Raw genomic sequence first — 11,621 nt, forward strand, 5'->3', positions numbered from 1 at the left:
TGGCCACCCTCTTCTCTCCTCTTCTCCTCCCCCCTCCTCCACCTCTATCTGTCCTCTCTCCTCTGTCTGCACTATTCTCCACATACCTCTGCCCACAGCTCCAAGCCTCTTATCTGGATCATGATTTCCCAGGGATGGGGAGCAGGACAGCAAAGAGAAGACCCCTTTCTTTTCTGACAGGTTCAGGCTAGATACCAGGGCACTCGGCTTGCATTTTCCAGAACTTTCTAGCACAGGTAGAGCTCTGCTGACATCTGGTTGGCAAGCTAAATATTTACGGAGCTCCTAAGATTTCCCGCCACATTAAGCCCATTGCTTTATCTCCCGTCTGCACACAGCCCTTCTCTGTTCACCTTGGGTCAGGCATTTCCCAGAATCCTCTGGGTTTCAGGCAGCATCTCTCAGGAGGGTGATGAAACCACGTCCGCCTCTAATCACTTCCAGTAATAATAATAGTTCCTGACGTTGTATAGGATTTCTCAAAGCCCACTTGTACACGTTATCTCACTCGCTTCTCACAATAACCCCGAAACTTAGACTTTCTTTTGAGTCCCTTTTTAGAGAGCGCTGCTAAGCCACCTGCTGCCCGGCCCCCAGCCAGAGCCATGAGCAGCCTTTCTCGGGCCATCCTCAGTGGCCAAGGGCCGGCTCATCCAGTTTCAGCTCATCTGTGGGCCCCAGGACAAGAGTATAAATGGAGGCCCACATACCCCATGCTTAATATGGAAAAGGTATAAACAAAGCTAAGCATTTTTTTTTTTCCTCCTACCTTGACAAATATGTCTGGAAGGCCAGGTTTGAATGTAGAGATCTCAGACTCCTCACAGTTTCATGCTGGAATGTGCTAGAAGCCATATTATACATGGCCTTTTTAGTTTCATGAGCCAATAAATTTTCTTTATGCTTCAGTCACTTACGTTTTTGTCACTTATGACTAGAAGTCCTGATAATACATCGCTGTGGAAGATAGACCAGAGGCCAGGAAGGTGGCTCAGTTGTCCCCTTGTGAACTGTGAAGGTCAGAGGCCCACAGTAATTTATGACCAGACCTTTTAGATAAAGAAATAGTGATAGGAAGTTGATCAAAGAAGGGCACCAAGAAAATGTATAAATCCCTGCAGAATATGCACACACACGACACTTTTTTAAGATAAGAAAATAATGCAGAAATACCGTGGGTTTACTCTCATAGACTATCACAACTCACCTGGTACAACCTCTTTGTTCTACAAATGAGGAAATGGAGACTCAGAAAGAGGCAGTGACTTGCTCAAGGTCTCACAGCTCCTGAACAGCAAGAATCATTCATCAAAATCAGCAAATATTTATTGATCACAAATACTTATTGATCACATACCGTGCCCCAGATCTTTTGGGAAGCATAGGGATACCACAGGGCAGAGGTCAGCAAACTGTGGCCCCTCTGTTTTTACAAATAAAGCTTTATCGACACACAGCCCTGTTGATTGGTTTCTGTATTGTCTGTGACTGTTTGTGTTGCAGGGGCACCGCTGAATAGCTACAACAGAGACCACGTATCATGAGAGGGTTGGGCTCAGTCTTGGGTTCTGACCACCTACAAGGTGATATACCCCATCTCGAAGCTTCCACCATCCTCATTGGAAGACCCAAGGACCCTTGGGTCAGCAGGGCAGGCTTTCCGGCTCCTCTCCCGCCTTAGAAGAGGCCAGGGCAGCAATCTTGACTTCAGAATCTTTATTGGAAAATAAACACTGTTAATGTACAAGAAATCCATCCAAGGGTCCAGTCAAAACATCCCCGTGTGGGATTGATGCCATTCTAATGGACTCCAGATGTCCCCTGGCCTCGGGGTCCCGGTGACCTGAAGGAGGGAGGAAGGTCCTGGGGGAAGAGACATGGCGGATTTAGAACCCAAAGAGGCATCTTTATCACCCCAATTTCTTTCTGGTGGAGAAGTTTGGGGTACTCCTTCACCCTGCCCTGCTCACAAGACCCCGTTGATCTCTTCCCTCAGTGGTCTCTACAGCCCCCTTCCCTTGAGTTTATTCATCCGACCAAAGGAAATACCCAGCCCCGGGGGTTAGGATTCTACTCAGAATCAGAGCCGAGGGTGACTTCCTGCTGACCAGGCTGAGCTGGAGGTCTGAGTCTCTGCCAAAGCCAGCCAGTGTGGGAGAGAGAATTGTGGAAGGAGCTGGGGGTGAGGGGCAGGGGGCTAGTTATGGATGGAGGGGGCCAGAGAGAAGTATCAGAGCCCAGAAAGGAAGACACCATACTGGGGGTTGGAAAGGCGGCCCCAGAAATGGCTCTATTGGTAATGATTTTAAAGATTGCTGTTCAAAATCACCATTTAAATACCTCTTCACTCACTCTTCCATTTAAATACCTGAGCTGGCCCCAACTCTTTCTCTCTCAGGCCTCATTTCCTGCCACACTGCCCATCACCCACTGAGCTCCAGCGACACTCGGTCTGCTTGCCGTTCCTCCAACGGGACAGGGATCGCCCTGCCTCCAGGCCTTTGCAGCTGCTGGTTCCACCGCCTGGAGAGCCCTTTCCTTAACCGGCTCCAAGGCTGGCTTGCTTTATTTGGATAAATAAATGTCATAAATGGGGAATGGATGTCATTCCCCAGCGATGCTTTCCCTGTCCTGCGTAGAACGCCTGCCTCTTCCCCATCTCATTCTTCTATCTCTTAAATTGTTTCATCTTTTTTTCATAGCACTTCTCTACCTGCTATTAGATGGTGTATTTCATTGTCTGTGTATTCACTTATTTTTCCACGTCTCCTCTCCAAGCTAGGCTGTACGTGCCACACAGGGACTGCGTCTTGTTCGCTGCTTTGTCTCCAGCACTTAGATCGGGGCCTGGCACTCACATGGTGCTCAGTCAATCTTTCTTGAACAACCACTGTGCTAATATATTCCTTTTTTTTTTACAGTTTTAAAATATGTATTGATTCATGCTTTCCAGAACGTTTTTTTCAAACAATTCACCAAAGGCCAATACTCCCCTCTGCTCTCAATGCTAAGCAATTTTTTCCACCCAAAATGATGAAATAATGTATATTTTTATACCTAATCAGTTTGTGACAGCTGTGATTCTCAAACACTTTTTAAAAATAGAAGTAAGGGGGCTTCCCTGGTGGCGCAGTGGTTGAGAGTCCACCTGCTGATGCAGGGGACGCAGGTTCGGGCCCCGGTCCGGGAAGATCCCACATGCCGCGGAGCGGCTGGGCCCGTGAGCCATGGCTGCTGAGCCTGTGCGTCCGGAGCCTGTGCTCCACAACGGGAGAGCCTACAATACTGAGAGGCCCACATACCACAAAAAGAAAAAAAAAAAATAGAAGATCAAAGTTGCAAACAGACCATAGGTAGTGATTTTAAAAACTGAATAGACAAAGCTTGACTCCAACTGACCAAATCACCCATCAGCTGGATTCGGCCTTTTCAGGCTACATGAGGACTTTGCTCAAGAGACCTGCACATATCAGACGGATTCCCATAGATGTCCTTAACACCACAAGCGCAGCTCCTGACCCCCGATGCTGCCAACAACAGCAGGGGCACAGAGAGGAGGCCCTGCTGACTGATTCAGTTTTATTCGTCAACACAGTTCTCTTCTCCACTCTCTTCATCAGCTTCACCTGTTTCCTTGTAAGAATCTTGGCTGTTGGTATCAGTAAGATAATTTTCTTCCCCACTCTCTCTCTCTTCTATTTTTTCTTCTTCATTAAAGCTTTCTTTATCTTCAGTGAAACTTTTCATCTTCTGATGGCTGAAGTACTCAAATATTTTTCCACTTTGGCCTTTCTCTGAAACAAACTCATCAGATATTCCTAGCGCTTTTAAGGTGTTAGAATAATGCTTTTCTGCTGTCATTCTTGCATTTTTCTGAGCAACTCTTTCAAACGGCAGCGGCCTGTTTTTTAATTTTTCTTTTCTTTCTTCTAGTTCTCGTCGGTAGTCTCTCATCCTTTCCTTTTCACTCTTTCTTGTGGCTTGTTCTCTTCCCCTGGAGGACACCGTGGGCATGGGAGGGTTGAAGCTACAAGGCACAGACTTTGCAATTGTACTTCTTACGGGTGACCTGCACCTTGGAGACAGATAAGGCCAACATGTTTCTTTTAAATTTTCTTCACCTGCTTCAATATCTGACAAGATTTTCTCTCTTTTAGTAGATGCACGTGAGGCTGCATGAAGGTCAGATGGTTCACAGACTGTCAGGGCTTTTGGACGCTTCTGTTCTGAATGATGTTTCCGATATGTCTCAGGACAGTCTTCAGAATCAGCAGCCTGGCACCTAACGTTGTGTTTACACTTGGACGTTTCAGCCTGTTCAGGACACTTGGGCTTCCTTGTAGCATAACTTCTGCGAGCTGGACTCCAAGGCAGAGGGGATGAATTCTGTAAAAAGTCTTGGGTTCTCTGCTGCGTCCTAATGTTTCTACAGAGCTCTTCTTCTGTTAACTTGCCATTGATAGTTGAACCATAAGTAGATCGAGGTATAGGTCTGGCTTTAAATCGGTTTGTTTTCTTTTTAGACTTAAAAAAGTCTTTCAGGGCTTCCCTGGTGGCGCAGTGGTTGAGAGTCCGCCTGCCGATGCAGGGGACGCGGGTACGTGCCCCGGTCCGGGAAGATCCCACATGCCGTGGAGCGGCTGGGCCCGTGAGCCATGGCCGCTGAGCCTGCGCGTCCGGAGCCTGTGCTCCGCAACGGGAGAGGCCACAACAGTGAGAGGCCCGCGTACCGCAAAAAAAAAAAAAAAAGTCTTTCAGCTGCTTTTCCCAAATTGCTCGCTTCTGTTCCTCCCTTGCAATAAACTTAAACGGCTTTTGCGAGGCCAAAAGAGCTTCTTCGTTTTTCTCCTTCGTACACCTCCTCCGTTCTTCATTTTGCTTGACTGTATCATGATAAAGGAGGAGAAACGCGAACGCAGGAACTGGGTTGGCTCGGAAGTTTTTCTTACACTCTGATTCTTCTTGTTTTTGAGCAGTTTGCGTGCCATTTCAATATCTGATTTAGATTTCATGTTCTCTTTTCTTCTGCTCTCTAATCATCATTTGAAAAGGCTCAGGTACTGTAATCTTTGGCACCCATTCTTTTGGCTTCTTTTTTTTTTTTTCAAGTGCTGGCAAGTCGGCATCTTCAAACTGAGTATAATCTTCAACAGAGAAGTTTGTCCACATGTTGTTGATGAGCTCCTTAGCATAGGTCATTAGCTAATACTTTCTTGATGTAAAAATATTTAAATAACCCATCAGATCAGACTCGCACCTTGGGAGAGTTGACCGCCCCCAACGGCGCTCCTGGACTGCCCCAGTGCCTGCCCTCCCCCACCCTACGTCCCTAGAGTCAGGAGCAGGTGACCGTCTCTCTGTGATGCCGCATGTCTGATACAAAGGGCCTGAGAGCTGGGAGCACGTCTCATGCGCTCTGGTTGTCTTTCCTCACATCCCCTCACTGCCAAAGGATGACCACTAGAGAGGGCTCAACAACAACAAAGGCAGGAATAGTCATTCAGCTTAACAACACGGAGCCCTAGTTAAGCCTCACAACAACCCTGGACAGGAGGCCGCAACCATCACTACTACCCCAATAGCAGAAAAGGAAACGGAGGTACAGAGAGGTTAAATACCCAGGGTCGTGTACCCAGCAAGTAGGGGAGCTGAACGCTGAACCACAGCCATCCTGGTTGGGGATTTGGCCCCAGGCCCGCTTGATGCCAAAGCCAGCATCCTTGTCTTTATACAAGGGATTCTCAGTGTGCTCTGGGGTCCAGGAGAATTAAGTACTTTCCATCCTTAAATGTGACTCGGAAGGGAAAGAAGCCAGAGAGGAGAATTAGCTTTGGGGACAAAGAGCAATAGAGGATCCCCTCTCACTGCATGATCCAGCCTGAGGTCTGGTCCAGCCATAGAGGTCACCTTTTAGGCTGACCTTCTGCCCTCCTCCCTTATTACTGCCCAGATGGTGGAATCAAGTTTTGTGCGGGCTACAAGAAAGAGCCCTGTGCACTCTCACCAGTCCTACCTCCCTGAGAGAAGCCAAACTTACAAATTCCCTGTAATTTGTGTGAATTTCCCATGACATACACATTCCAGGTTGGGCTATATCAGCCAGGTGGAAACAAAGGCTTCTAGAAACCTAGCCCTGGAAGGGGACTTAGAAAGCATTTAGCCACTTTCCCTTGCTTTCACTCTGTTCTACCCTCACTACTGTTTCTTGAGCACAGAGGGCTTGCTCCTGCCCCAGGGCCTTTGCATTTACTATGCCTTCCATCTGGAACACAGTTTATCAGTAAGGCCTTTCTTTTTTATTTTTATTTTTTTGCGGTACGCGAGCCTCTCACTGTTGTGGCCTCTTCCATTGAGGAGCACAGGCTCCGGAGGCGCAGGCTCAGCGGCCATGGCTCTCGGGCCCAGCCGCTCCGCGGCATGTGGGATCTTCCCGGACCGGGGCACGAACCCGCGTCCCCTGCATCGGCAGGCGGACTCTCAACCACTGCGCCACTGGGGAAGCCCCGGTAAGGCCTTTCTTGACAATACAGACCCCCACCTTCCACCAACGCTTCTGCTCCCCTTCCTCACTTTATGTTTTCCCAGAGGATTTTGCACGTCCTGACATACACAGTATTTTACTTATTATCACGTATGTTACCTTCCTCCCACCCTCTGGGATGTCAGCTTCATGGGGGCAGGGGTTCCTGTCTATTTGGCTTCCTGCAATATATCCAATGCTGGGCACCTAAGAGATGCCCAACACACATTTGTTGAATAGATCGAGTTCAAGGGCATCCCACTTTACAGATGAGCTAATTGAGGACCAGCAGAGCGAGGGACCTGATCAAGCCATGAGATCAATTAAAGTCTATACAGTGTCCTTCGGCTGCTGGAACAAGTCAGAGACTTGGTGGCGTAAAACAAAGAAATTGATTCTCTCACGGTTCTGGAGGCCAGAATATGAAATCAAAGTGTCGGCAGGGGCTGTGCTCCCCCCGAAGGCTCTCGGGGAGGATCCTCCTTGCCTCTTCAGCTTCTGGGGGCCCCAGCATTCCCTGGCTTGTAGCTGCATCCCTCCAAGCTCTGCCTCTGTCTTCACGTGGCTCCAGGGTGAGTTTATCTCGAGACCCTTAAATAATCACATCCGTAAAGACTCTATTTCTAAATTGGACCACATTCTGAGGGTCCGGGTGGACACAAATGCGGAGGAACACTGTTCAACCGCCACACTGGCAGAGCTGACAAGAACCCAGGTCTCCCCCAGCCACAGCCCCTAGGGGGCTTCACCAGGGACTCCGCTTCGAGAGGCCGGGTTGGCAGCCGTCGGCTGTGGCTGTCAGTCTCCCGTGAACTTGTCAAGAAGGAGAGGGAAAAAATAAACTCTGGGGTTAACGAAAGCACTGAGATGATCTGGTCTGATCCCCGTAATCCCCCGCTCTGAGCTCGCCTTTCCATCATCAGTCGAGGGTTCTTTTTTTCCTTTCTTTTTCAGAGTTTCCCCAGAGAAGCAACTCTTCCAAATTTAATAAACTTCCCCCGCCCCCAGCTTTCCCTGACATAATGTAACAGCAGGATGATTTTCAAATGTCTGTCTTGACCCCATGATTGATGAATCCCAATGAGCGAAAAATGAGGGGTTGGGGGAGATGGTGGCGAGGGGATGAGAATGAGGCCGCTGGTGTGTTTGCATCTGTGCAGGATGCCTGTGAGTGACCGTGTGAGTGGTCAGCAGGGAGATGTGTACGGGAGTGTCAGGCGGGCGTGAGGGGGATCAGGGCTGTGTGTGAGTGGAGACGTGTGTGGGTAGGCTGTTGCTGGTGAGCGTGTAGATGTGAGTAGAAATGAGCACACGTGAGTGCACATGCATGTTTGCGATTGGGTGTGCGTGCTTGTGTGCATGAATGCATGTCAGAATGTGGGTGAGTGTGTTGGAGTACGTGTGTCCAGGCAAAGGATGTACGTGTGCATGTGGGAGTGTGTGTGCTTAAGTGTCCATAGGTCAATGTGGGTGCAGGTCTGAAGGGTGTATGTGGGCCTGTGGGAGTTTGGGTGTGTGAGTGTGTGATGGAGAATGTGTGTGAAGGTTACAACATGGGGACTGGGGTCAACACCAGTGTATTGCATCCTTGAAAGCTGCTAAGAGAGTAGAGCTTGAACGTTCTCACCATAAAACAACAAAATGGGAATTACGTAGGATGAAAGATGTGTTAATTAACCTTATTTTGGTAAGCATGTCACAACATATACGTGATCAAATCATCAGACTGTACACCTTAAACTTACACAATGTTATATGTCAATTATATTCCAATAAAGATAGAAAAAAATTGGTGAGACCAAAAACAGAACCCTGAACATCATGTTAATATTAAAAATAATATCCAGCTTCCCACACAGTCTGCCCTCTCCCTCATTTTCTCTCTGAACTCACCTTGTACCACTCTACCCCCTCACTCTCTCTTCCATCCACACCAGGCTTCTTGAACACAGCGAGCTCATGCTTGCCTCAGGACCTTTGCACTTGCTGTGTTTTCTCCCTGGAATACTCGTCCTCCAGAATCCCACATGGCTCCCTCCCTCACCTTCTCCTGGCTTTGCTCAAATGTCACCTTATCAGAGTCTCCGGCTGTGACCACCACTGTCATCCCCCAGCACTCCCAATCCTCCCTCCCTAGGGTGGGGCAGAAGGACAGACCAGGAAGAGGGAGAAGAGGGGCAGCCAAAGGTGAACAGTGAGTTGGTGACTATAGGAAAATTTCACTGGCTTGACAAGCTATCCCAGATCGCGTAAAATTCTTTGTTGTCAAATTTTGGAAAGGAAGTTTTTTAGAAGGTTTGGCGGGAGGGGAGTTTAACAATCATCTAACTTCATGCTTCTTAAATGATTTGTGGTCATGAACTAGCATTAATCGTCTTCGGATAACAAGTGACAAAAGTATAAGACTTCAAACTGGCTTAAGCCAAAAAAGCAGATTTGTTGGCTCACGTAACGATAACATCCAGAACCAGACTGGCTTTAAGCTTGGCTGGGCCCGGGGACTTACTTGTGTTGTCAGGAACAGCCCCTCTCCGCCCCTCAGCTTTGTTCTCCTTTGCGTTGGCTTCAGACCCAGGTGGCCCTCTTGGTCTGGTGGCCTCGAGTGGTCTTGGGCTTTCAGTTAGCTCAGCAACCCGAGTTCATATTCACGCGGCAAGAATCCTGGGATGGCACTCACTGCCCTGGCTTGAGTCATCTGCTCAGGCCAGAAGGATGGCTCGATGCACAGGGTGTGGCAAGCATCTATGATTTTTGCCGACCAGCGTGCTTTCCCCGAATAACATAACCCTGATTTTCCTCCGGGAAGACACCTTCTCCCCCACTGGAAGTCCACAAGCCAACCAAGCAATCAGTGCTCCTGGCCACAGTGATTGGTTCAGGGCGATCACATGTGTCTTAGTCTGCTGGGCTGCTATAACAAGACGCCATAGACAGGGTGGCTGAAACAACAAGCATTTATTTGTCACAGCTGTGGAAGTAGGGAAGTCCAAGATCAAGGTGCCAACAGATCCAGTGTCTAGTAAGAGCCCTCTTCCTAGTTCGCTGACAGCTGTCTTCTCATCATGTCCTCACGTGGCAGAGTAATAAGAGAGGAAGCAAGCTCTCTCGTGCCTCTTCTTATAAGAGCACTAATCCCATCCATGAGGGCTCCACCCTCATGACCTAATTACCTCCCCAAAGGCCCCACCTCCTAATAACATCACATTGGACACCAGGGCTTTAACATACAAATTTAAGCAAGGCACAAATATGCAGTTCATAGCAACATGACTTCAGCCAAGCTAGACAGGCCAATACAAGGGACTCCTACGGCTCCTGCTTGAGCAACTGTCAGAGGAATTTGTTTCTCTCTGTCTCGGGATTTGGCATCGTGAGGGTGTCAGGCTTGAGCTTGACTTCCCAAAGGGAAATTCCATCTCAGAATCAACCCAGGGGAGGCAGCATGGAGACTGAAGTCATTTGGGCACTTGCTGTGCCTGAAGCCAGCACCCCCTCCCCGGGTTTTTTAGTTATAAAACTCAATACATTCTTGGGGGAATGGGAAGCTATTGTTGAAGGGGTACAGAGTTTCTCCTTTGGAATGATAAAAAGGTTCTGGAAATAAATAGTGATGGTTGCACAACACTGTGAAAGGGTACTGAAAGCCACTGAATTGTACACTTTAAAAATCATTAGAAAGGTTAAATTTATGTTATGTGTACTTTACCACAATAATAAAACCCCTCCAAGTACCAATACATTCCTTATTTGTTTAGGTCCGTTTGAATCACATTCTTCCTCTTACAACAAGTTTGTGGCGCCACTAGTTACCTGCCTTTGACATATCAAGATATACCTGTCCTGTGGCCCCTCCCCTCATGGGTTCCACTGGCAACTGACCAAGCATGTGGATGAAGGTTTTAGCAGGTGCCAATGTGCTTAGCTCTTCGGGGTATCACGGGTTGTGTATTCATCCGGACTCTGTAGCGAGTTCAAGTCCAAAGGCGGGGCTCCAGTAGTGGGCGTTCAGTGGTGGGAGTGAGCTGGCTTCCCCACAAATCCACAACAGCTTCATTCAACAAGCGGCACTTCCTGAGATCCACCCCCTGCCTCTGGGAGCGGTGAGCCCCCAGCACACAGGGCTGCAGGAGCCTCCAGGGAGTCTCCCTCCCAGGGGGGCGGCCTCTCCCCCGCCTACAAGGAAGCGGACCGTGACAGGCCAGACGTCCGTCCCACTCACCCCTCTGCTCGGCCCTAAGTGCTTCCCCAACCAGATTTTTATCCCTTGGGGTAATTACATGTGATTTCCTGGTGACAGATGCTGTCAGATTCCGAGGCCCTGCAGTTGCGCGCCCCCTCCCTCCCTCCTTACCTTGTCTGGCTCCCTTCCTTCGCCTCCCGACCTCCAAGTGGTTATTAAAGTAATAAGCAGCATTTCTGGTCCAGCTGCAACATTTCTGACGGTTCCTGCCACCGTCCTAGACAGGGGACTTCCCCTCTCCCTTCAGGGGCTGGATAGATCTGCCCCAGACGGCCTCCTCTCCAATTTCTCTAGCTCTAGGTCATCCGCTCATTCATTCATTCATTCGTGCATTCATTTTGGCCACTGCAACCTCACTGACCTAATTTCTTACCTCTTTTGCTTGATCGTGGGCCCCATCACACTCACTCTTTTCTGCTCCTCCAACGTGCCCATCTTTCCCTTCTCCCCTTCCCATGCCAACCCCAGCCTTTGCATTAGTTGTGTTCTGTGCCCAGAACACCTCTCCTTCAGAGCTTCCCGTGGCTGGCTTCTCCTCATTCTCCAGCTCTACCCCAGATGTCATCTCGGAAAAACCTTGCTTGACCACCGGGTCTAAGACAGCCTTCCCCCTCCAGACACTTTCTAAATCATGGCTCTGTTTAACCCTTCGTGGCATCAGCATTACCTGATGATCTACTGATGTGCTTGTTCATGGTCTGCGGTCCATTCCGATCAGAGGAAACGGTCATTTTGACAGAACCCGGTCATTCTGTTCCTGGAGACCAGAGCCAGCTCTGGCCCCAAGTTGGTGCTTGGAATCTCTGAGTGTCTTTGGTTGGGTCTCCACAGAAGCAGACACTGAGACAGGGATTCAAGTGC

The 11,621-nt window shown here is 49.0% G+C and overlaps 1 pseudogene across 1 annotated transcript; it reads right to left on the minus strand.

The window, feature by feature from the left end:
- Positions 1–630: 630 nt before the first annotated feature.
- LOC309972917 (protein FAM161A-like) lies at positions 631–5,199 on the minus strand (annotated as a pseudogene). The gene is made up of 3 exons: positions 4,769–5,199; positions 4,455–4,549; positions 631–668 (listed from the first exon to the last, which is right to left on the minus strand). The product of its transcript is annotated as a protein FAM161A-like (transcript).
- Positions 5,200–11,621: the final 6,422 nt, after the last annotated feature.

The sequence above is a fragment of the Leucopleurus acutus genome (genome assembly GCF_964270905.1).
Source record: "Leucopleurus acutus genome assembly, chromosome: 16".
Lineage (NCBI taxonomy): Eukaryota > Metazoa > Chordata > Mammalia > Artiodactyla > Delphinidae > Leucopleurus > Leucopleurus acutus.